This window comes from Mobula birostris, chromosome 1, assembly GCF_030028105.1.
Source record: "Mobula birostris isolate sMobBir1 chromosome 1, sMobBir1.hap1, whole genome shotgun sequence".
NCBI classification, from domain to species: domain Eukaryota; kingdom Metazoa; phylum Chordata; class Chondrichthyes; order Myliobatiformes; family Myliobatidae; genus Mobula; species Mobula birostris.
Window position 1 is genome coordinate 213078878 of NC_092370.1, and position 24163 is coordinate 213103040.

Here is a 24163-nt window from a genome sequence, read left to right on the forward strand (position 1 = left end):
CACCACCCCTTTTGTCCTTTGAGTATCCAATATTCTTTTTTAATGTCAGATTTTCAGCATCTGTGGAAGAATTTTTTTCGATGTTCAAAGATGAACAGAGAGAGTCAAGGATTTGTGGAGATCAGGCAGGAAAGTGGCCCTGATATAATCTGCTTGGTGAATGATAGAGAAAGTTTGAGGGAGTTTACATTCTATTCTTTTCTATTTCTTATCTTATTCTATCCTTAAGCAATTTCATCATCATTATGTGCTGTAACCAATTTACTTCTACATTTACATAACATTCTCATTTGATCTCTGCTCCTTCTTATATAATTTGGTTGAAATAACTGAACCATGTAAACGCAGTCTGGTTACATCATTATTTGATGATTCTTAATAAAATGGAGCCAAGTTTTTGTTTTGTTTTCAAAATATAGGGACCCAGATGTTTGTGAATATCTGGGTTGCAAAGATGTATTAAATTCAAAATAAATCTTGTTGCCTTTACCCCTTATCCAGAGCCTTAGAATCCCCCAGAGCCAATCCCAGATGCACAGATTATTCCAAATAAAATCTAGCTAATGCAAGGACAAGCTTGTTTTGCTTTATTGTGAAATCTCCTGTGGTTAGAATGTACACCCCTCTTTACGCGAGCAATCGCTTCATTGCTTTGAATATGCAAGTGGTGCTTTGTAATAGGAAAGGTTTTTTTTCTTCTGAAAGTCAGAAAAATCGCAGATGTAGGAAACCTGGAATAAGAGCAGGAAGTGTTGGAAACAGTGGTCAGGCAGTACGTAGAAAGAGAAAGAGAGTGATGAACATCAGAACTAAGTGTTCACCTTGAAATATTAACTCCATTTCTCCACTGATGCTACCTGGCCTGTTGAGTTTCCATCATTTTCTCTTTATAAGTCTTTTTCTTTCATTATATTCTTTAATTTTGTTCCCTTAAGTATTGGTATATTTGCTATTCTACCGTACCACGTGACTGACACTATGTTTTTATCACCTTGACTTAATTTTGCAAACCTTTCCCAAAACATTAATTTATTTATCACCCTCCACAGCTGTGAAACATGCACATACCTTTGGATCATCCTCACTGTCTTTCTAGCATCTGGATCAGGGTAATTATGGAAAATAATCCAGAACAAAGACCGCAGCATCAACCACTGCAGGAAATAACTGATAATGGGCTCCCATGTAGAATTAAATCCATTTACAGCAACTTATTGTCTATTGGCAGTGAACCAATTCTCAAAAATGCTTCAGCCTGCAGTCAGGTTCCTTCAGTAAGAAGCGCTTAATTCCTGATGAACCAAATATGACAAAGATGTTCCATTGCAGATTCTATGGGGAAACCAGGCTATGATCTGAAAGGAAACCTCAAAGAGTCCATTCATACTGTTCACTGTGGCTGGCACCAAGGTTTGAGGGGCAACTCAGGAGTAGCAGGATGGTTGTTTCTGTCTCCAGTAGCCTTTTGAAAATGACAAACACCAGAACTATCCTGAGAATATTTTTTTTTAAGATTCAAAATTCAAAATTGTTTATTGTCATTTCCAGTACACAAGCAGAAATGAGAACAAAACAATTTTACTCCAGACCTGATGCAGCACAAAAAAACATAATAAATTTAAGTACAAAAGATAGCTTATGTACATAGACTGTATGTCCATGAAGTGCCACAAGGCTGTACATAAGGTGACTGACAGGAACTAATAAAGTACCAGGGGTGATTGGTAAGTTCGTGGCCTAAAGCAGAAGAGTCAATTTTAGAAAACTTAGAACATTTATTTTTCAACATCGTCCCCTCCTATGTTTACACACTTAGTCCAGCGGTCGTGGAGCATACGGATCTTGGACCTCCAGAAACTGTCCACAGCAGGGGTGATCGATAAGTTTGTGGCCTAAGGTAGAAGGAGATGAGTTATACAGCTCTCGTTACATGCACATGCAGTTCAACTCTTTGAGTGATTATGCAGAAAGTTTGAAGTTAATAACTCACCAGGGGTGATTGATAAATTTGTGGCCTATGGTAGAAGGAGATGAGTTATTAATAATTAACAAGATCTGTATCCTCCACGACCGCTGGACTAAGTATGTAAATGTAGGAGGGGACTATGTTGAAAAATAAATGTGCTAGGTTTTCTAAAATTGACTCCTTCTACTTTAGGCCACAAACTTATCAATCACATCTCGTAGTGGTGGAGATGGTGGGTGGAGCTGTTGATTGGCCTTACTGTTTGGGGAAGTAACCGGTTTTGAGTCTGGTGGTCCTGGTGTGGATGTAATTGCTGTTGAGTTCATTCATATTTACCCTCTACACAAAGGCTGAACCACAAACACTGGTCTATTGGTCAGTTCAGGGTCCTATTAGAAGCAAACAATGTGAAGAAAGAAAAATCAGAAGAAAGGGTTGCAGCCAACAAATTGAAATGGGTGTGCTTTTTGGCATAAGCAGTTTTCAAGGCAAGATCAAACAACTTGAAGAATCCGTGGAAAGAAAGGACTCACATTCCAAATTTAAGCCAGGATGAGTTATGTACAATATCATCTACGGTTAAAAATAAAGTAATATTCGAAGTTAAAGAAAACTTGCAAGGAAATGTGTGCATGAATGTATGCCACGGCTATATTTAACATCTGAAGTTATACAGGACACAGAATCTCTCATCATTGTACAATAGTATTTGTCATAAATCTTTGGCAGTATCTTTGGCAATTTCATGTAATTTGTCATAAATCAGTAGTGGTTGTATTACATTATTTTATTATATTCTTTTAGTGTTTGTATTATATTCTTTTATTATCACACTAAATCAGTCGTGTTTATATTATATTCTTTTATTATCACAGGTATGCTCAGTGCACCTTGTCTAGTTTTTCCCTCCCAAGTGGGTTCAGACTATGTGTAAAAATACCTACAAGCCCACTGCCACTAATTCAGTGTACTATCCATCACTGAAGTTCAGATGGTAAGACCATAAGACCATAAAGACAAAGGAGCAGAAGTCCTGGGTCTGTAAATGGGCATAACGCATTGGTAGCTCATCTTGTACCCAAGATAGACTCCTAGGAATGAGGGAAATCACTAAAGGCTGCCATGATGCACTGCAGGCTCAGCTGTTGAGAACCAATCAGGTCATTCATTCTCCTTCACAAAGCAAATTGCTGGAGGAACCCACTAACCCACTGGGTCAAGTAGCATCTTTATGGGGGAGGGGAGAGATGCTTCTGGTTGAGACTGTATATCAGAACAGACAGTGTAGTGGAAAATCAGAGAGTAGAGAGGAGGAGAGCTGAGGCCTCTAGGCGATAGAGGCACCAAGGAGAGGGGTGATGAATGATGGGCAGGTAGCGAATGGAATTTGGAGACAGAAGTAGGTGGATGATCGGCAGAAGAAGATAAAGAGGGAGTAAAGGGCCAGATGGAGCCATGTTAGGGGAATTATGGAAGGCAGGGGTGGCTGCGGTATGGTAATAAGTGGGAACACAAAGACTGCCACCACTAGAAATGGCTAAGTAAGTAGGGTGATAAAGGAAACCATTGGGGGAGAGAGGAAGGGCAGTTGGAACGAGAGGTGAGAGTAATCTGAAAGTGGAAAATAGGAAGTTCATACCAATGGGTTGGAGACTACCCAGGAAGAAAATGTGTCTCCAATTCATTTTCATTACTGAATCAAATGTGAACAATATGGTCACATTCCACAAAGCAATACATTTTGAGAAAACTTTTTTTGTGCGTTAGTATTCAAACAGTAAAAATAACTTTCTGCCATACCCTGTACACTATAGTGCTTCAGCCTGATCTGGGACTAAGGATGGTATTGCTGAGATATTCAGTTCCGTCTCATCACATTTTGAAAATTAGAACTCGCTCCGAAGGGAACAATGGTTGCTTCAATGACCTAGTAAAAATAGCAATGACATTATCATTACTGACTCCCCATCGATAACAACCTCAGTGTCATCTTTGACCAGAAACTTAAATAGACCAACCATCTGTAACTACAGCAGCTCTAAGTGCAGGTAATGTGGCAAATAACTCACGTTTTGACACACCAATACCCTTCCACTGTTTGTAAGGAATAAGTTGGGGGTATGATCGAACACTCGTCATTACAGGATGAAACCTGACACCATTCAGGTCAAGGCAACATTGCTGAATGACACCTTATTCATTACGCCAAGCAATTCATTACTCTTTCTCACACTGTTGCTGCCTTGTGTACCAAATGCATGACTATTACCTGCCTAGGCTACCGCAACAGCATCTTGCTTCAGCACCAAGTTGGAAGGGAAACAAGGCATAGAAGGACACTACTTATTGTATGTTCCCTGCAAAGTGGGGTGGCATGGTAGCACAGCAGTTCGAGTAATTCTATCACAACATCAACTGTAAGATTGGGGTTTAATTCCCACTGCTCTCTATAAGGAATTTGATTCAAAGCAAAGCTCACCACCATCTTCTCAATGATCATTAGTGATGGGCAATGAATGTTTGTCTTGCCAACAAAATCTTTGATCTGTAAATGACCCAGGAGATAGCACCCATATTATACGCTTAATTACCTGGGTATAAACATCTCTGTTGGCAGGTAAATTTTATTTTTGAGTGTCTTTTCAAACATAGCCTTTAACCATATATATTTTCCTAATTAAGAACTTTTCTCTCAACAAAACCATATATGACCATGGGCCAGTGAGAAAAAAATATACAATTCAACTTATTACTCTACTAAATGTTAAGTATCCTTTGCTTCAGTATTTTTCAAAGGCCAACCTGCTGATTCTCTGATTCTGCAGGTAACTTGGACTTACTTGTCCTATCACTATGACAGCTGTCCATCAAACTCTTTTCAATTTACCTTTGTGTTGATCCCATAGCAACCTCTGTCTTCCTGGCTAGCTCACTGTACAATGTTTTCCTCATTATTATGCTCATGGTGTATAAATCACTTCTGTTTACATCTCATTGTCTTTGCCTGTGCCTGTCATCACCTTGGGTTATTCTTACCACACTTCCATTTGAGATTCGGGACATGCATTTTTCCTGCAGGCTTTAATTCAATTCTGAAAAGCAAGCTATTTTTACTTCAGCTCTGCTGCACCATCACATAGTAGTGTTGATCAATGCACCTCTTCCAAATACTCCAACCTTTCACAATGTTTATACCACTTGTTTGCAAATGATTTTGAGAAATATTTTAAGCACATTTTCAAGGACAGAAGTGCAATCCTCTAAGTGCTGACATAACATCATATTTTTTATGTACATAACGATTTTCTAAAGCGATGTGATGTTGTTGGTTATTATACCTGTGTCCTTCATAGAATGCTGACCAAGCTGTAAATGGCTGCTTTTCCTACCACGAATTACAATGACCAGCTTAAGAGGAGAATGGCTGCACTATCAACACGTGAATGACAGAGAGCAATGCATTTAATTCAGAAGCTCGGAGCCCAGTAGAGAAACAGTTGTACAGATTGCCTTTGCAAAGGCAGAACTTCAGTATTTTCAGCATAGTTGGCCTCTGTTTACCTGAAGTTTGATAAACCAAAGCAATATCAAGTCTTCCGCATATGCTGATGGGTATCTCAATGGAAAGTTATTTATTTTAGTTATTTAGATCCTGACCTGGATCTGGGCCGTACCCTCCAAATATCTGGACCTGCCTCTCAGTTTTTTGCACTACCTTACTTTCCTTTTTTCTATTTTCTATTTATGATTTATAATTTAAATTTTTAATATTTATTAATTTTTACTATTTTTAGTATTTAATATTTGTAATCCAGGGAGTGGGAAGCGCAGAATCAATTATCGCTGTGATGATTGTACGTTCTAGTATCAATTGTTTGGCGACAATAAAGTATAAAGTAAGTTTATTAAGTGGTTGAACAATAGACATATCATACGCACTGGGCCATTGAAGACGTCCGTGGTCAGATACAGTATTGATCTGTCATCACCTGTGGGATCAGTACTGATCCAATCTCACTGCATCATCTTTCTAGCCCCCAGAAGAACAAAATCTTCTATTCACATAAACTGATTACTAGAAGCGCCACCCCCCGCATCCACTAATCCACCCCTCCACACCCCCACTTTATCATTTGCTGTCAGTCATCTATTGTATAACCACTCCTGTGTCTAGCTTCACTTTGTGGGTATGACATCAATCTAGTAAATAGATATCTTATGCATTTATATTTATTTATTGTGTTTTTATTCGTCTGTTCTTTATTTTATTGTGGTTTTATTTGGTGCCGCAACGGATCTGGAGTAACAATAATTTTGTTCTCCTTTACTGGAAATGGCATTAAACAATCTTCAATCTTGGAAGTGAAGCACCTTTTAACCAGGGACCCAGAAACCCTGGATATATTTCTAGGTATGTTCATTGTATTCTTACAGGGAGTAAGTTATTCATGTTGTCAGTGTGGTAGACTTAGTAAAGCTACATGCAGCTACAGACTGCTTTTTGTAAAGATGTAAACCCTCTGTCTTTCCTAGTCCTCCTACTTCTGCTGTTCAGTAGTTTCAACACTATCTACAATGATCTACAATCATAAAGTAAATCGAGAATATCTCATTGAATAATGCTAGGGGATTTAACATTTAGATTAGATTAGATTAGATTAAATTCAACTTTATTGTCCTTGTGCCGAGTACAGATACAAAGCCAATGAAATGCAGTTAGCATCTAACCAGAAATGCAAAGAATAATGTTATTTACAAAATAACTGCGAATAAAAAGTAAGTGCTACAGCACACAAGTATAAAAGTACTGAGACAGTACAATATGGGTGCAATACTGTTTAGCACTGTGATGTGAGGTTCAGCAGGGTCATAACCTCAGGGAAGAAGCTCTTCCTGAGCCTGCTAGTGCAGGAGCAGAGGCTCCTGTAGCGCCTACCGGATGGGAGGAGAGTAAAAAGTCCATGGTTAAGGTGAGATGCATCCTTGGTAATGCTTTTCGCCCTGCCCAGGCAGTGTTTATGGTAGATGTTCTCAATGGTGGGCCAATTGGGTGCCGATAATCCACTGGGCAGTTTTCACCACACGCTGGAATGCTTTGCGGTCCAATACGGGACAATTGCCATACCACACTGAGATGCAGTTGGTGAGTATGCTCTCAATGGTACAGTGGTAAAAGTCCGTCAGTATCCTGGGACAGACGTGAGCTCTCTTGATGCTCCGCAGGAAATAAAGGTGCTGTTGCACCTTTTTGATCAGGATGGAGGAGTTCAGGGACCAGGTGAGATCCTTGGAAATGTGGACACCAAGGAACTTGAGGACATGCTATCGACTTCCTGGCACATTAGTTTGACCCAGCCCCACACTAGGTAGTAAGATTGCTTTTGGTTGATAGGGATTCTATTGGGAATGCACATGCAGGCAAGCCAGATGTAATAGTCACAGACCCACAATAAAGCCTGCTTGGCTTCCCTTCCATCCACTTATATGGAAAAGAAACCAAGAAGATTGTAGCACCTGCAGTGCATTCTCCTTTCCTCATGACTGGGATTTCCATAAGGCTAAAAGACCACGAGACACAGGAGCAGATTTAGGCTAGTCAGCCCAATTCTGCCATTTCATCATGGCTAATCCATTCCCCTCTCAGCCCCATTCTCCTGCCTTTTCCCCATAACCTTTCATGCCCTGACTAATCAAGAAACAATCAACCTCTACCTTAAATGCACCCAATGACCTGGTCTCCACAGCTGTCTGTGACTATGAATTTCATGGATTCACCACTCTGGCTAAAGAAATTCCTCCTGGTCACTGTTCTAAATGGATATCTTTCTATTCTGAGTCTGTTGCCTCCGGTCCAAAACTCCCCTACCATCCTCTCCACATCCACGCTCTCTATTTCCACATTCAAATTCACTGATGGCCAGCTGACTGTTACTTCTGCGGATGCAAATGACCTCCCACTCAGTACCTGGACTCAGCATTATGTTGAAGGGCGGTTCCTCACAGCATTAAGATTCAGATTCAGATTCAATTATTCATCACATTGAAGCATACAGAGAAGTGCGTTGTTTGCATTAACAATCAACCAGCATAACCTAAGGATGTGCTGGAGTTGTGCAGGAGCCATTTAAAAGAGTTCATTAAAAAAAATCAGGGCATCTCGAATACAATTCAATCCATGTTTCAATTTGTATTCAGCAAGTGACCTTTTAAGTCCAATCATTAAAGTGGCAATTCTTACCCAACCAAGGCTCTCCAAAGTTTATTTAACTCCAGACCTGGAGCCAGTCGGGTTTTTCCTATTCATCCTTTGAGCAACCTCTGATTATACATATTATCAAATCCCCAATTTCTTTACTGCTTTAGACTGCAAAGCATTAGGAGACTCCAGAGGGTCTGAAACTGAAGCACTAAGAAATAAATCAGCACTAGAAGAGCTATTTATCTATTTTATCAAAATGATTGTCAGAAACACTACTGCCCAACTTGAGAACATATCCAACGGCAAACTGAGTATTCCAACAAAGTGAATCCACTTAGAACAAAGAGTGCTACTACATGTGGGTTTCAAAATCAATGTGAATTGCAGAATGTGATTGCAGAATGGTATTCATTTCACTAGAAGTGCAGTCACCTTGTCAGGATGTAGAACCTCATTGGTTTCAATAACTGTGTTAGCACACGATATAACTTTTCCACATTTTCATATCCGAACATATTGCCAAGCATGTACACATCACCCTGCCAAAGCCTTCAACAAAAGATAATGCTTTATTCCAGAAGAGTCCAGTCCCATTCATGATCTTTATACATATAACAATATGGAAAAAAGGACAATGTAGTGCACAATCATAAGAATATTTAATAACCTACATCTAAAATTGACAGAAAATTGGTTCAATATTCTCAACAAAGAAGTGCACATACACTACATTGCCCACTGAAAGTAATTATACAAATCCTGCAGAAAAATCAAACTTCATTACATGTTTTGGAAAGTAGTTAAAAGTATATCAGTGTCTCAACTTGATATTTAACTTACTAGATGGACACAGCAGTGCGACATCAGCAAGCACTCAGGTCACTGGTCCTCAAATGAACACTTTCAGATGATACACTTTTGGTTAAGTCAGAAAGGAAGTTGAGAGGCAGAGATAAGAATGCTGCAAATAGATTAGGTGAGTGGAATGCAGAATATGAAATTGTTAGCTTGGAGATGCACAGTAATTGGGAAAGCCAACAGAGTGTTAATGTTTACTGCCAGCAGAGCTGAATGTAAAAATCAGAGGTTACACTTCAGCTCCATAGGGCACAGATATACTGAATCTGGAATATAATGTGCAGTATGAGTTTCCTTATTTTAGAAAGGAGGTTAAGTGCCTTGGAAACATTTGAGAGAAGGTCTATCAGACTGATAGCTGGAATGAGCAGGTTATCTCATTTGGAAAGGTTGAGCAGGCTGTGCTTGTCTCCACTGGATTATAGAAAAGTGAGAGATGACTTAAATGAGGGGATTGACAAGGTGAACATGGAGGGGATGCTGCATATTGAGGAATAACCTGGGACTGGGAGCAGCGGAGAGGCACTGCTCATTTAAGACAGAGCTCAGGCAATGTTATTTTCTCTCTCATATGGTCATTAATCTTTTGAATTCTCTTTGTCAAAGGTCAGTGGAGAATGAGATACTTGGCAGACAAAGAAGTAAATTGCTATTAAGGAAAAATGGCAAAGCAGAGTTGAGTTTGCAGTCAAATCAGCCATGATCTTACTGTAGAATGGAGCAATTTCAAAGGACCAAGGGTTTTGCTCCTGACCTTAATTATGTGCTTGTATCTTTATACATCTTTTCAGTGACTCATGTTGTGAAGAGTCAAGCTGAATTTCCAGACCAATACAAAGTGGCAAGGAAATTGTCATTCATTACCACATGTTGCTTCCTCCCAAGTGCATTTTCAATGGCATTCTGCTTTTAAAAATGTTGTACTATGCAATCAGATTTTTAGCCCTCCTTCCTTTGACATACTTAGCCTCACTTGCGAAACTACTTTTCAGATTATTTTGTGTGAAGACTTTATATTTTTAAAGGAGCATAGGACTGGCTTGGTGCAACATTTGCATCAATGGATTTTCTCCTTTTCAAAGTGAAGTGCACCTTCAATAACGCCAAAAGACTGAAGTTGGGTAAAATACTGAAAGGCCTTTATTCGCTGTACAATACGACCTCCATGGTGAGTGTCTGCCCCGGACTGAGGGGGAGGGGCAAGGCGAAATTACTTTTATACGTGAATCTGTGGGAGGAACCACAGGGGCAATCAGCAGAGGGGCGTGTCCAGACAGTTAACCCAGTTACAACATATATACATGGTTTACCACATTCACCCCTCCTTTTTTTAAAAAAGAGTCCCGCGGGGTGAAGTGACTGACAATATTTAAAACAAGTATATTTACAGGTCAAGTCTATCAGGCTGTCCGTCGCTGTGATCTACGTAGCACCGGCAATGACGGTTGTGCTGGCTCCGGCCTGACTTCAGGTGCCAGCACGTTAGGCGTCAGTAATTCCTCGTGCGTGTGCGTCGTGCCCGGTATGGGAGTGTCGTGTGGTGTCTGTATAGGATTTGGAGTGCACGGTGTCTCGTAGGTACATACATTGGTGGGTACGGGGTCAATAGTCACCACGGAGTGTTCAGGGTAGGGGCCCAGAGCTCCTGCAGGCGCTAGGTCACAGATGGAGACCATGTCCTCCCGCCCATCAGGTAAAACCACATAGGCATACTGAGGGTTCGCATGAAGTAAGTGAACCCTCTCGACCATCGGGGAGTATTTATTGCTCCTTGCATGTTTCCGGAGCAGCACTGGCCCCGGGGACGTCAGCCAAGTTGGTAGGGTGGTCCCAGTGGTCGACTTTCTGGGAAAAGAAAAGAGCTGCTCATGAGGGGTGGTATTGGTGGCTGTGCATAACAGGGAGCAGATGGAGTGGAGTGCCTCGGGAAGGACCTCCTGCCAGCGGGAGACCGGCGGTCCCTTTGACCTGAGGGCTAAGAGTGTGGCTTTCCACACTGTGCCATTCTCCTTCTCTACCTGTCCATTCCCCCGGAGATTATAGCTCGTAGTCCTACTAGTTGCAATTCCCCTAGCCAGTAGGTATTGGCATAGCTCGTCACTAATAAACGAGGACCCTCTGTCACAGTGGATATAGCATGGGTATCCGAACAGAGTGAAGAGCTTGTGCAGGGCTTTAATAACTGACATGGTAGTGGTGTCGGGGCAGGGGATGGCAAAGGGGAACCGCGAGCACTCGTCGATAACATTAAGAAAGTAAACATTGCGGTCGATGGAGGGAAGGGGGCCCTTAAAGTCAACACTCAGTCGCACAAAGGGGTGGGTGGCCTTGATGAGTTGTGCCTTTTCGGGTCGGTAGAAGTGCAGTTTGCACTCTGCGCAGACTTGGCAGTCCCTGGTTATCATCCTGATCTCCTCAAGGGAGTAAGGCAGGTTCCGGGCTTTCACGAAGTGGAAAAGCTGGGTGACCCCCGGGTGGCAAAGATCAACATGTAGGGCGTATAGCCGGTTGATCTGCGCGCTGGCGCACGTTCCCCGGGATAGGGCATCAGAGGGCTCATTGAGCTTCCCAGGCCTGTACATGATGTCATAGTTATAGGTGGAGAGTTCGATTCTCCACCTCAGAATTTTATCATTTTTGATTTTGCCCCACTGTTGGTTATTAAACATGAATGCGACTGAGCGCTCGTCAGTTAGCAGGGTGAACCTTTTGCTGGCAAGATAGTGCCTCCAGTGCCTAATAGCTTCCAGTATGGCCTGGGCCTCTTTCTCCACCGCGGAGTGCCGAATTTCAGGGCTTTGAAGAGTACGGGAGAAGAACGCCACTGGTCTTCCCGCCTGGTTGAGGGTAGCAGCCAGCACAAAGTCGGAGGTGTCACTCTCTACTTGGAAGGGAATGGACTCATCCACCGCATGCATTGCTGCTTTGGCAATGTCCCCTTTTATGCCATTGAAGGCCGCGTGGGCCTCGGCTGAGAGGGAGAATGTGGTGGACTTGACCGGGGGCGGGCCTTGTCTGTGTAGTTAGAGACCCATTGGGCGTAATATGAAAGGAAGCCCAGGCACCTTTTCAGGGCTCTGAGGGTGTTGGGAAGAGGGGGTTCCAACAGGGGGCGCATATGGTCAGGGTCAGGGCCAATGTTTCCATTCTCCACGACACACCCAAGGATAGCAAGTCAGGTGGTTCCGAACACACACTTGTTCTTGTTATAGGTGAGATTGAAAGCTTTGGCCGCTTGGAGAAATTTTTGGAGGTTGTTGTCGTGATCCTGCTGGTCGTGACCGCAGATGGTGATGTTATCCAGACATGGGAACGTGGCCTTCAGTTGGTACTGGTCCACCATCCGGTCCATTTCCCTCTGGAAGACAGATACACCATTCGTGACACCGAAGAGGATGCGCAGGAATTGATAAAGCCTGCCGTCCGCCTCGAAGGCGGTGTAAAGGCGGTCCTCCCGGTGGATGGGGAGCTGATGGTAAGCGGATTTTAGGTCTATGGTCGAGTACACCTTGTACTGTGCTATCTGATTGACTGTATCCGCGATGCAGGGTAGAGGGTATGCGTCGAGCTGTGTGAACCTATTGATGGTCTGGCTATAGTCCACGACCATCCTATTTTTCTCCCTGTTCCGAACAACGACCACCTGCGCCCTCCAAGGGCTTGTGCTTGCCTCAACGACCCCCTCCCTGAGCAGCCGCTGCACCTCCGACTTAATGAAGGCTCTGTCCCCCGCGCTGTACCTCCTGCTTTTAGTTGCCACAGGTTTACAGTCGGGGGTCAGGTTGGCGAACAGCGGTGGGGGAGGGATCTTGAGGGTGGAGAGGCCGCAAGTGGTATCGGTCGTGCGACAGTTGGCATGGTGTTGGGTGGGATGTGCGGGTCGGTGTATGTGTGTGTGTGGTCAGTAGCGGGGTACGTGACATATCTCTACAAAACAGGGGATTTATGACTGTAATTGGTGGGAGGGGCCCATCATACTTCATTGTCACACTTTTCAGGTGGCTCTGGAAGTCGAGCCCCAATAGCACAGGGGCACACAGTTGAGGCATGACCAGTAACGTAAAGTCTCGATATTCTGTGCCCTGCAGCACTAGCGTCGCTACACAACCCCCCCGGATGTCTGTTGTATGCGACCTGAAAGCCATGGTGACCCTCTGACTTACCGGCCATATCACGAGTCCGCAATGCTGCACCGTGTCCGGGTGGATAAAACTCTCTGTGCTGCCTGTGTCAAACAGGCAGCTTGTCCTGCGCCCCTCCACCAGAATGTCCATCAATGACCTTGTGAGCTGGTGGGGAGCGCTTTGGTCGAGGGTCACGGAGGCCAGGGTTGAGTCGCTGTCTTGGTCCGGCGCGGTGGGGTGCCCCGTGAGCACCCGTTGCTCGTAGGTGGTGGGAGGGGGCACCGACCAAGATGGCCGCCCCCATGTCTCGCACATGGTGGCGGCGTGCAGGGAAGATGGCGGCCCCCATCTCTCACACGTGGTGGCAGCGTGCAGGGAAGATGGCGGCAGGCAAGATGGCGAACCCCATGTTTCGCACATGACGCTGCTCAATCTCACTCGTGGTTTGGACTTACAGACCTTGGCGAAGTGGCCATTCTTTCCGCAGCTGGAGCAGGTAGCTTGTCGAGCCGGGCAGCGTTTCCGGGGGTGCTTCTCGAGTCTGCAGAAGTAGCACTTTGTGGACTCGCGACTGGCAGCAGCCAAGGTCGATTCGCCAGCGGGTTGCAGAGTCTGCGGCGCCCATGAGGCCATCGGGGGAACGCGTGCCTGGAGAGCCTCAGAGTTATGCAGAGCGGCCTCCAGCGTGTCTGCCAGTTCGATCACTGAACTTAAGGTAAGATTGGCTTTTTCCAACAGCCGCTGGCGCACATACACTGACCTGGTCCCCATGACGAAGGCGCCTCTGACTAGGAATTCTGCATGCTGCGCCGCCGTCAGCTCCTGGCAATTTCAGGCTCGCACGAGCGTCTGTAGGGCCTGGACAAACTCAGCACTCGATTCCCCGGGCCGTTGTTGCCGTGTCGCTAAGCGGTGCCGGGCATAGACACTGTTTATCGGCCGCAGGTATTGTCCTTTGAGGGCACTCATCGCGCCCTCTTAGCTCGGCTGGTCTCTGATCAGCGAATAGACCCGTGGATTGACCCTGGAGAGTAGAACTCTGCACTTGGCTACAGGGTCGGTCGCTTTAATCTCCTCTAGATATGCTTCGAAGCAGGCCAGCCAGAGTTCGAAAGTGTTTCCACCTTCAGGCGTTTGTGGATTGAGGTCTAATTTGTTGGGTCTCAGCGCATGTTCCATGTTTTAAAATGTACAGCGAATAAAATTGAAGCACACCTTCAATAACTCCAAAAGACTGAAGTTGGGTAAAACTTTATTCGCTGTACAATATGACCTCCATGGTGAGTATCTGCCCCTGGACTGAGGGGGAGGGGCAAGGCCAAATAACCTTTATACATGAATCTGTGGGAGGAGCCACAGGGGCAGTCAGCAGAGGGGTGTGTTCAGACAGTTACAACATATATATGGTTTACCACACAAAGTACATTAATTTTGAGACAACAAGCACAGAACCTTTCTACAACTTGCTTAGCAAGAAGAAAGTGATGATAATGTAGAGCATAAGTTAAAAAGATTGGTCTGGAGAGGTTTAAATAGCACCATTGCTACAATTACCTTTCATCCACCTTGTTTGCAACTGGACCAGATGATCCTATAAGAGCTTTAAACAGTTTACATTCAAGAATGTGTCTCTTTGGTCCAATTTGTACTTTAGCAAAATCTAGGCTAAAGTACAAATTTAAAAAATCACCTCTATTAAACTAGCTTTCTATCCCGAATCAAGTTGTGGAAAAATGAGGCCCCTTCTGCATTTCTCAGCTGAAGGTCTATTGTTCTGGTGTCAGGAACTTTCAAATTCCTTATGCACATGGAATTTGCCTCAGGCATCCGTGGAGAACCATTGTATCATCTCCGTCACTCCTGTGGGGTGAGGGTACAAAGTAGCTTGCAGTATTGTTTAGACCAGGGCTCCCCAACCTTTTTTGCACCGCGGACTGGTTTAATGTTGACAATAATCTTGCGGACTGGCCAACGGTGGGGGGGGGGGGGGGAGTGTTAATCACGCCTAGAATATAGATGATAAGTGAACTATAAGTCATTTAGTCATAGTCATACTTTCTTGATCCCAGGGGGAAATTGGTTTTCGTTACAGTTGCACCATAAATAATAAATAGTAATAGAACCATAAATAGTTAAGTAGTAATATGTAAAATTATACCAGTAAATTATGAAATAAGTCCAGGACCAGCCTATCGGCACAGGGTGTCTGACCCTCCCAGGGAGGAGTTGTAAAGTTTGATGGCCACAGGCAGGAATGACTTCCTATGATGCTCTGTGCTGCATATTGGAGGAATGAATCTTTGGCTGAATGTACTCCTGTGCCCACCCAGTACATTATGTAGTGGATGGGAGACATTGTCCAAGATGGCATGCAACATAGACAGCATCCTCTTTTCAGACACCACCGTGAGAGAGTCCAGTTCCATCCCCACAACATCACTGGCCTTACGAATAAGTTTGTTGATTCTGTTGGTGTCTGCTACCCTCAGCCTGCTGCCCCAGCACACAACAGCAAATATGATCGCACTGGCCACCACAGACTCGTAGAACATCCTCAGCATCGTCCGACAGATGTTAAAGGACCTCAGTCTCCTCAGGAAATAGAGACGGCTCTGACTCTTCTTGTAGACAGCCTCAGTGTTCTTTGACCAGAAGAGTTTATTGTCAATTTGTATCCCCAGGTATTTGTAATCCTCCATCATGTCCACACTGACCCCCTGGATGGAAACAGAGGTCACCGGTATCTTAGCTCTCCTCAGGTCTACCACCTGCAGCCTTGCTTTATAAGTGGCTAATACACTCAACTCTATTTCTAAAAAGGTTTATCTAACAAATTTAATATTAAACACACAGCGCATATTTTCCTCACATGAATATAGTGATAAGTCAATTATAAGTCACTTATGAGTCAATAGCATCACAACATTTTAAGTAACATTTGGATATTAAACACACAGCATATATTTTCCTCGTATGAACATATAAAATCGTTGCAACACACCAATATCGCTGAATCAGTGGGAGCCCTGGGCTTGTTTCCCTTCAACAAGACAGTGCCATCGAGGGGTGATGGGAGACAGTGATACTCGAAGGGGGTTCCTTATGTCCAATCTATTCTGCAATTTAGTTTTCATAGCATTCATTGCAGAAAACCCCGCTTTGCAGTGATATGATGTTGGAAATGGAGGCAACGTTTTCAGTGCTTTTGTGGCCACCTCAGGATATTCAGCCTTGATTTTGATCCAGAATGCCGGCAGAGATGTTATGTCAAACATACTTTTCTGCCCACCGTCATCTGCAAGCTCGAGGAGTTGATCTTCTTCCCGTGCTGACATGGATGATTCACCAGGGACATTCACAAATGGGTCACGGACCCATTCCTTTGCACATCTTGGGTCATTTGCGGTTGGGAAGTAATGCTCGAATTCTATCAACAGCGAAGATATGTGACCGCGCACCAGCTGTGAGGACGGTGCAGCCTCAGTCTCTCCCAAAATCCCAGCTAATGTTGGGAACATGTTAAATGTGCCCCTGTCCACTCGCCGTCCCCAAAGTTCCAGTTTGGCTTTGAAAGCAGACACTTTATCTGCCAACTTGAAGACAGTTGTCATTCTCCCCTGAAGTGACAAATTGAGTTCACTGAGCAGGTTGAAGATGTCACACAGATAAGCGAGTTTTGCTATCCACTCCTTGTCACTGAAGTGTGCTGCCAGTGGTGACTTTTTTCCTGAACGAAATCTCTGTAGCTGCTCTCTTAACTCAAAAACCCTGGCCAGGGCTCTCCCCCTTGATAGTCACCCGACTTCAGTGTGTAAGAGAAGGTGTTTGTGCTCTGCATCCATTTCCTCGCAAAGCTGCTCAAACAGACATGAGTTAAGGGCTTTTGCTTTGATGTGATTGATTATTTCAACATCATTGAAGCTTCTCCCAACAGTTCATGGCACATGTCCTTGGCAGCAGGCAGAATCAATTCTTCACCAACAGTGAAAGGCTTCTTAGCCTTAACAATACGGCTAGCCACTAAGTAGGATGCTCTCAGAGCAGTAGCATTTATGGAGGTGGTGGCTCTCAGCACTTGCTTCTGTCCCGCTTGCTCATATTTTTTCCGCTCGAAAAACTCAACGGGTTTGACTTTAAGTGCAGGGTGCTTGGACTCAGGGTGCCCAAGCAGTTTTGAGGGCTTCATTGCCTCATTAGACAGCTTGTCTCTACATATCACACGCAGGGGGCTTGGAGTGTGCGATAAAGCCATATTTTATGTACGACTTGTATTTTCTGTTGAAGTAAGCTTTCTTTTTTTTTGCAGTCTCAGCCTCAGCTGTCTCTGCGTTATCATCATTGTTAGGCCTTTTATGTCCCCTACCATCTCTTCCAAAGAAACTCTCAAGCAACGTTTGTTTTTTACTCATCGAGAAGTTGAAGGTTAATGACTGACTGATGACCTCACATGGGAAACGATCTCATGTGCGTAATGACCTTGCATGCATTCAAGTTCAACAGTGGGCGTGACGGAATGAGGAAAGGTGCAGCTGACTCCTATCGTTTCATATCACCAAATCATATCATTTCCTCGCGGCCCGGTAGCACATGCTTTGCGGCCCGGTGGTTGGGGACCACTGGTTTAGATGAGTCAGTTTATCCAAACACTGCTCATCTAGTTTTAATCAACAGAAGTAATGAGAAACAGGAAATATGAACAGGAGTTGGCCACCAGGTCCTTTGAGCTTGCTACAACATGCATCAGTTTCCCCAATGCTACGCTCATATCTCAATTCCTTTAATGTCCAGAAATCAATCAATCAAGCCCAGAAATAACCCTCCATGGCCCTCTGGGATAGAGAATTTCAAAGGTTCAAAACTCTCCTAATGAAAAAACTTCTCTTCAATTTATCCAAAATGGCCTATTCTTCATTCCGAAACTTTATTCTGGCCTAAGACTCTCCCGTCTGGGAAACTATCTTTGCCACATCTATCCTTTCAAGCCCTTTTAGAATTTTGTGTTTCAATGATGCAATTCTTCTAAGTTCTATAGAGTACAATCCCATTCCACAAATCTCCTCTTTTGGCAAACCTACCATCCCTGGACCTATTTCAGAAATAGTTTGCCTAACTCCTTCTGGGAAAAATACATCCTTTTTGTTGGAAAGGAGAGTAAAACTATAAAACTCTTGGTGCAGCCTCACCAAGTCCCTTAATAATCACAATAAGACTTCCTCACTCCCATACAAATCCTCACTGGGTTACATTTCTGAGAATTGTTCATAACTTGAACAGTTTGCAAATTAGAAATGTGGCTGCCTGGCAAAATATTTAAATTTAAAACATAATAACAATAGGTATCCAAACAAGTGTACTTAACTCAGTCATTCAGATTTTTCTGCAAGGTAGAATGATATTGCCTCACACTGAGTTCCCACACAGCAGAAGATGCCTGCAGCTCCACAGCAGCTAGCAAGTCCATCCCACCAAACTTCCAGATACTTGCTTGTATGTACAGCCTGCTCATAAGTCATATATTCATAACCTGGGATAGACACACAGTTAAGATTATAATAAATGTTTGTAAGAACACAGATCGGTCTTCATTGTGGGGTCAGGGGTGAAAAAGATGAGCAGCTTTATGTTCCTGGGTGTCAACATCTCAGATTCAATCACTAACAAGGCAAGCCAATGGTTATACTTCATGAAGAGTTTGAGGAGATTTGGTATGGTGTCTAAGAATCTATTTAATTTCTACAGATGTATAGTGGGGAACATCCTGACTGGTGAAAGCACAGCCTGATGTACAGGATCAGAAGTGGCTGCAGAGGGTTATACACTTAGCCAGCTCCACAACCCTCCCCACCATAAAGGACATCTTCAAAAGGTGGTGCTTCAAGAAGGTGGCATTTATCAATAAGGATCTTCACCATCTGGGACATGCCCTCTTTTTATTACCACTATCTGGGAGGAGGTACAGGAGACTGAAGATGAATACTGTACTCAACATTTTAGGAAAATCTTCTTCCAATCAACCTCTCATTTTCAACGTCTCACTACTATGGGCGGAAGTTACCACATACTTCAAAAAGGCAACAATTATACCAGTGCCTCAGAAGAATAATGTGGGCTGCCTTAATGACTATCGCATGGTAGCACTCACATCGACAGTGATGAAATGCTTTGAGAGGTCGGTCATGACTAGACTGACCATTTATTGGTTTGAGGTCAGGGCTTTATGATGGCCACTCCAATACCTTGAAATTTGTTGTCCTTAAGCAATTTTGCCACAACTTTGGAGGTATGCTTGGGGTCATTCTCCATTTGGAAGACCCACTTGCGACCGAGCTTTAACTTCCTGGCTGATGTCTTGAGATGTTGCTTCAATATATCCACATAATTTTCCTTCCTTATGATGTCATCTATTTTGTGAAGTGCACCAGTCCCTCCTGCAGCAAAGCACCCCCACAACATGATGCTGCCACCCCCGTGCTTCATGGTTGGGATGGTGCTCTTCGGCTTGCAAGCCTCACTCTTTTTCCTCCAAACATAACGATGGTCATTATGGCCAAACAGTTCAATTTTTGTTTCATCAGACCAGAGCACATTTCTCCAAAAAGTAAGATCTTTGTCCCCGGGTGTACTTGCAAACTGTAGTCTGGCTTTTTTATGGTGGTTTTGGAGCAGTGGCTTCTTCCTTGCTGAGCAGCCTTTCAGGTTATGTTGATATAGGACTCGTTTTACTGTGAATATAGATACTTGTCTACCTGTTTCCTCCAGCATCTTCACAAGGTCCTTTGTTGTTGTTCTGGGATTGATCTGCACTTTTCGCGCCAAAGTACATTTGTCGCTAGGAGACAGAATGCGTCTCCTCCCTGAGCGGTATGACGGCTGTGTGGTCCCATGGTGTTTATACTTGTGTACTATTGTTTGTACAGATGAACGTGGTACCTTCAGGTGTTTGGAAATTGCTCCCAAGGATGAACCAGACTTGACATCATTTTCTGACCTTAATCCGATAGAAAATTTGTGGGCAGAACTGAAAAAGCGTGTGCAAGCAAGGAGGCCTACAAACCTCACTCAGTTACACCAGTTCTGTCTGGAGGAATGGAACAAAATTCCAGCAACTTAATGTGAGAAGCTTGTGGAAAGCTACCCAAAATGTTTGACCCAAGTTAAACAATTTAAAGGCAATGCTACCAAATACTAACAAAGTGTATGTAAACTTCTGACCCACTGGGAAAGTGATGAAAGAAATAAAAGCTGAAATAAATCATTCTCTCTACAATTATTCTGACATTTCGGAATCTTAAAATAAAGTAGTGATCCTAACTGACCTAAGACAGGGAATATTTTCTAGGATTAAATGTCAGGAATTGTGAAAAACTGAGTTTAAACGTATTTGGCTAAGGTGTATGTAAACTTCTGACTTCAACTGTATTGCAGGATGCTGTTCATTGACTATAGTTCAGCGTTTAGTACCTTCATTCCCACAATCCTGATTGGGAAGTTGTAGAACCTGAGCCTATGTACCTCCCTCTGCAATTTGATCCTGGACTTCCTAACTGAAAGACCACAATCTGTGCAGATTGGTGATAATATCTCCTCCTCACTGATGATCAACACTGGTGCACCTCAGGGATGAGTGCTTAGCTCACTGCTGTACTCTCTGTATACACATTACTGTGTGGCTAAGCATAGCTCAAATACCATCTATAAATTTGCTGATGATACAACCATTGTTGATATAATCTCAGGTGTTGACGAAAGGACATACAAGAGTGAGATATGCCAACTAGTGGAGTGGTGCCACAGCAACAACCTGGTACTCAACATCAGTAAGACGAAAGGGCTGAATGTGGACTTCAGGAAGGGTAAGGCGAAGGAACACATACCAATCCTCATAGAGGGATCAGAAGTAGAGAGGGTGAGTAGCTTCAAGTTCCTGGGTGTCTGAGGATCTAACCTGGTCCCAACATATTGATGTAGTTATAAAGAAGGCAAGACAGCAGCTATACTTTATCAGGAGTTTGAAGAGATTTGGCATGTCAACAAATACACTAAAAAACTTCTATAACTGTACCATGCAGAGCGTTCTGACAGGCTGCATCACTGTCCGGTATGGAGAGGTGACTGCACAGGACCGAAAGAAGCTGCAGAAGGTTGTAAGTCTAGTCAGCTCCATCTTGGGTACTAGCCTACAAAGTACCTAGGACATCTTTAGGGAACGGTGTCTCAGAAAGGCCCCGTCCATTATTAAGGACCTCCAGCACCCAGGACGTGCCCTTTTCTCACTCATCAGGTAGGAGGTTCAGAAGCCTGAAAGCACATACTCAGCAATTCAGGAACGGCTTCTTCCCCTCTGCCATCCGATTCCTAAATGGACATTGAATCTTTGGACACTAACTCACTTTTTAAAAAAATATACAGTATTTCTGTTTTTGCATGTTTTTAAAATCTATTCAATATATGTAATCGATTAACTTGTTCATTTATTTTTTTTCTCTCTGCTAGATCATGTATTGCACTGAACTGCTGTTGCTAAGTTAACAAATTTCACGTCACATGCCGGTGATAATAAAGCTGATTCTGATTCTGATTCCACTCTGCCATCAGCTTTCTAAACCATCCGTGAACAAATAAACACTACCTCATTATTTCTTTTATTTCTGCTCGTTATTTATTTATTTGTAGTTTATAGATTTCTATGTCTTGTACTGTACTGCTGCCACAAATCACCAAAGTTCATATCATACAGTGATGTTAGTGATAATAAATCTGACTCTGATTCTGTAAAAGTTAACATATTTTCCTTCCTGGTTGCTTGCTGCACTTGTGTATTGGTCTTCAATCACATGTACAGCCCTCTGAATATCAACATTACCCAACGATTCAACAAATACTCTGCAGATGAAGGGTCTTGCCAAAACTTCAACCATTCATTTCTCTCCACAGATCCTGCCTGGCCCACTGAGCTTTCTCCAGCACTATAGTCTCATGCGTCTCCATCATACTCTGACCTAGTGTGATATCTCCAGGAAACTTGGAAATACAACTTTTGGTTCCTTCCGACAAAACATTGAGATAGATTGTGACCAGCTACAGTCCTAGCACTGATCGTAGTTGTCATAGTCTGTCAATTTGAGAGTGATTGGCTTATTTCCCTCTCAATGGTTTCAGCCTGATATCCAGTTCTCAGTCTGTTTTGGTACATTATCCCAATTCTATGTATTCTAAATTTATCTTTCAACTTTCTGTGTGGGACTTTATCAAAATTCTTCTGTAAATTTAATTGCACCATATACTCTGACTCTATTCTACTTGTCACATTGTCAAAGGAATGCAGCACATTAGTCAAACATGATTTCCTTTATATCTCTGCATGCTCAGTTTGCTCTTTTTATTCCTTTCACTGTGTTCTATTATGTCTTTTACGAAATGTTCCAGCATCTTTTCAACAATCAGCATTAAGCAAATAACTCAGTAGTTCCCTGTTTTACCTCTCCATGCTTTTTTAAAGACTGAGGCAATGACTGCCACCCTCTAACCTACAGGAACTATACTGAAATTGAAAGAACTTTACTAAACTATAGTCCGAGTTTCCATGAACTCTAAAACCATCAACACTCTGGGATAATGATCATGGGATCCCCGGGATGTATCACTGTTCAGGTTTACTGAACAGTGTTCTGGGACCTCTACTTTTCGTGATTTTTATTAATGACCTGGATGTGGGGGTAGAAGGGTGGGTTAGCAAGTTTGCAGACGACACAAAGGTTGGTGGTGTTGTAGGTAGTGTAGAGGATTGTCAAAGATTGCAGAGAGACATTGATAGGATGCAGAAGTGGGCTGAGAAGTGGCAGATGGAGTTCAACCCAGAGAAGTGTGAGGTGGGACACTTTGGAAGGACAAACTCCAAGGCAGAGTACAAAGTAAATGGCAGGACGCTTGGTAGTGTGGAGGAGCAGAGGGATCTGGGGGTACATGTCCACAGATCCCTGATAGTTGCTCCACAGGTAGATAGGGCAGTTAAGAAAGCTTCTGGGGTGTTAGCTTTCATAAGTGGAGGGATAGAGTTTAAGAGTCGCGATGTAATGATGCAGCTCAATAAAACTCTGGTTAGGCCACACTTGGAGTACTGTGCCCAGTTCTGGTCGCCTCACTATAAGAAAGATGTGGAAGTATTGGAAAGTGTACAGAGGAGATTTACCAGGATGCTGCCTGGTTTAGAGAGTATGCATTATGATCAGAGAATAAGGGAGCTTAGGTCTTTACTCTTTGGAGAGAAGAAGGATGAGAGGAGACATGATAGAGGTGTACAAGATAATAAGAGGAATAGATAGAGTGGATAGCCAGCGCCCCTTCCCCAGGGCACCACTGCTCAATACAAGAGGACATGGTTTTAAGGTAAGGGGTGGGAAGTTCAAGGGGGATATTAGAGGAAGGTTTTTTACTCAGAGAGTGGTTGGTGCATGGAATGTACTGCCTGAGTCAGTGGTGGAGACAGATGCACTTGTGAAGTTTAAGAGACTACTAGACAGGTATATGGAGGAATTTAAGGTGGGGGGTTATATGGGAGGCAGGGTTTGAGAGTCAGCACAACATGGTGGGCCGAAGGGCCTGTAATGTGATGTACTATTCTATGTTCTATGTTTACCAGCATCTCTAGTCCCATCATTAGCTCCTTGAGTTCCACATTCAGACAAGGTGCTTTTTGTTTCTAATTTACCTGCAAGCTTTTATGTTTTCTTCTGTGGAAATCTTCATTTCCAGAAGGCTTCACCATTTTCTTTACAAAATGGCTAATTCCTAAATTCTATGTCGAAGAGTAATCATAAACCTTGAAAATGTTCCCACTGTTATTTCAATACAGAGCCTGAGGTCTGTTTCTATTTGCCACTGCCATCTGTTACTATAAGTATATCATCAATTTTAATGATTGTTATTAATCCGACATATTTTATGTTTGGAGTTCAGACAGCACAAAAAGACCTTTAATCTTCTGCAGGTGAGATGTATAATGGTACTATAAAATGA

The 24163-nt window shown here is 43.3% G+C and overlaps 1 protein-coding gene across 1 annotated transcript in view; it reads right to left on the bottom strand.

The window, feature by feature from the left end:
- mdga2a (MAM domain containing glycosylphosphatidylinositol anchor 2a) overlaps nt 1-24163 on the bottom strand; it is a 1018846-nt gene that overhangs the window by 335920 nt on the left and 658763 nt on the right. The window lies entirely within an intron of this gene.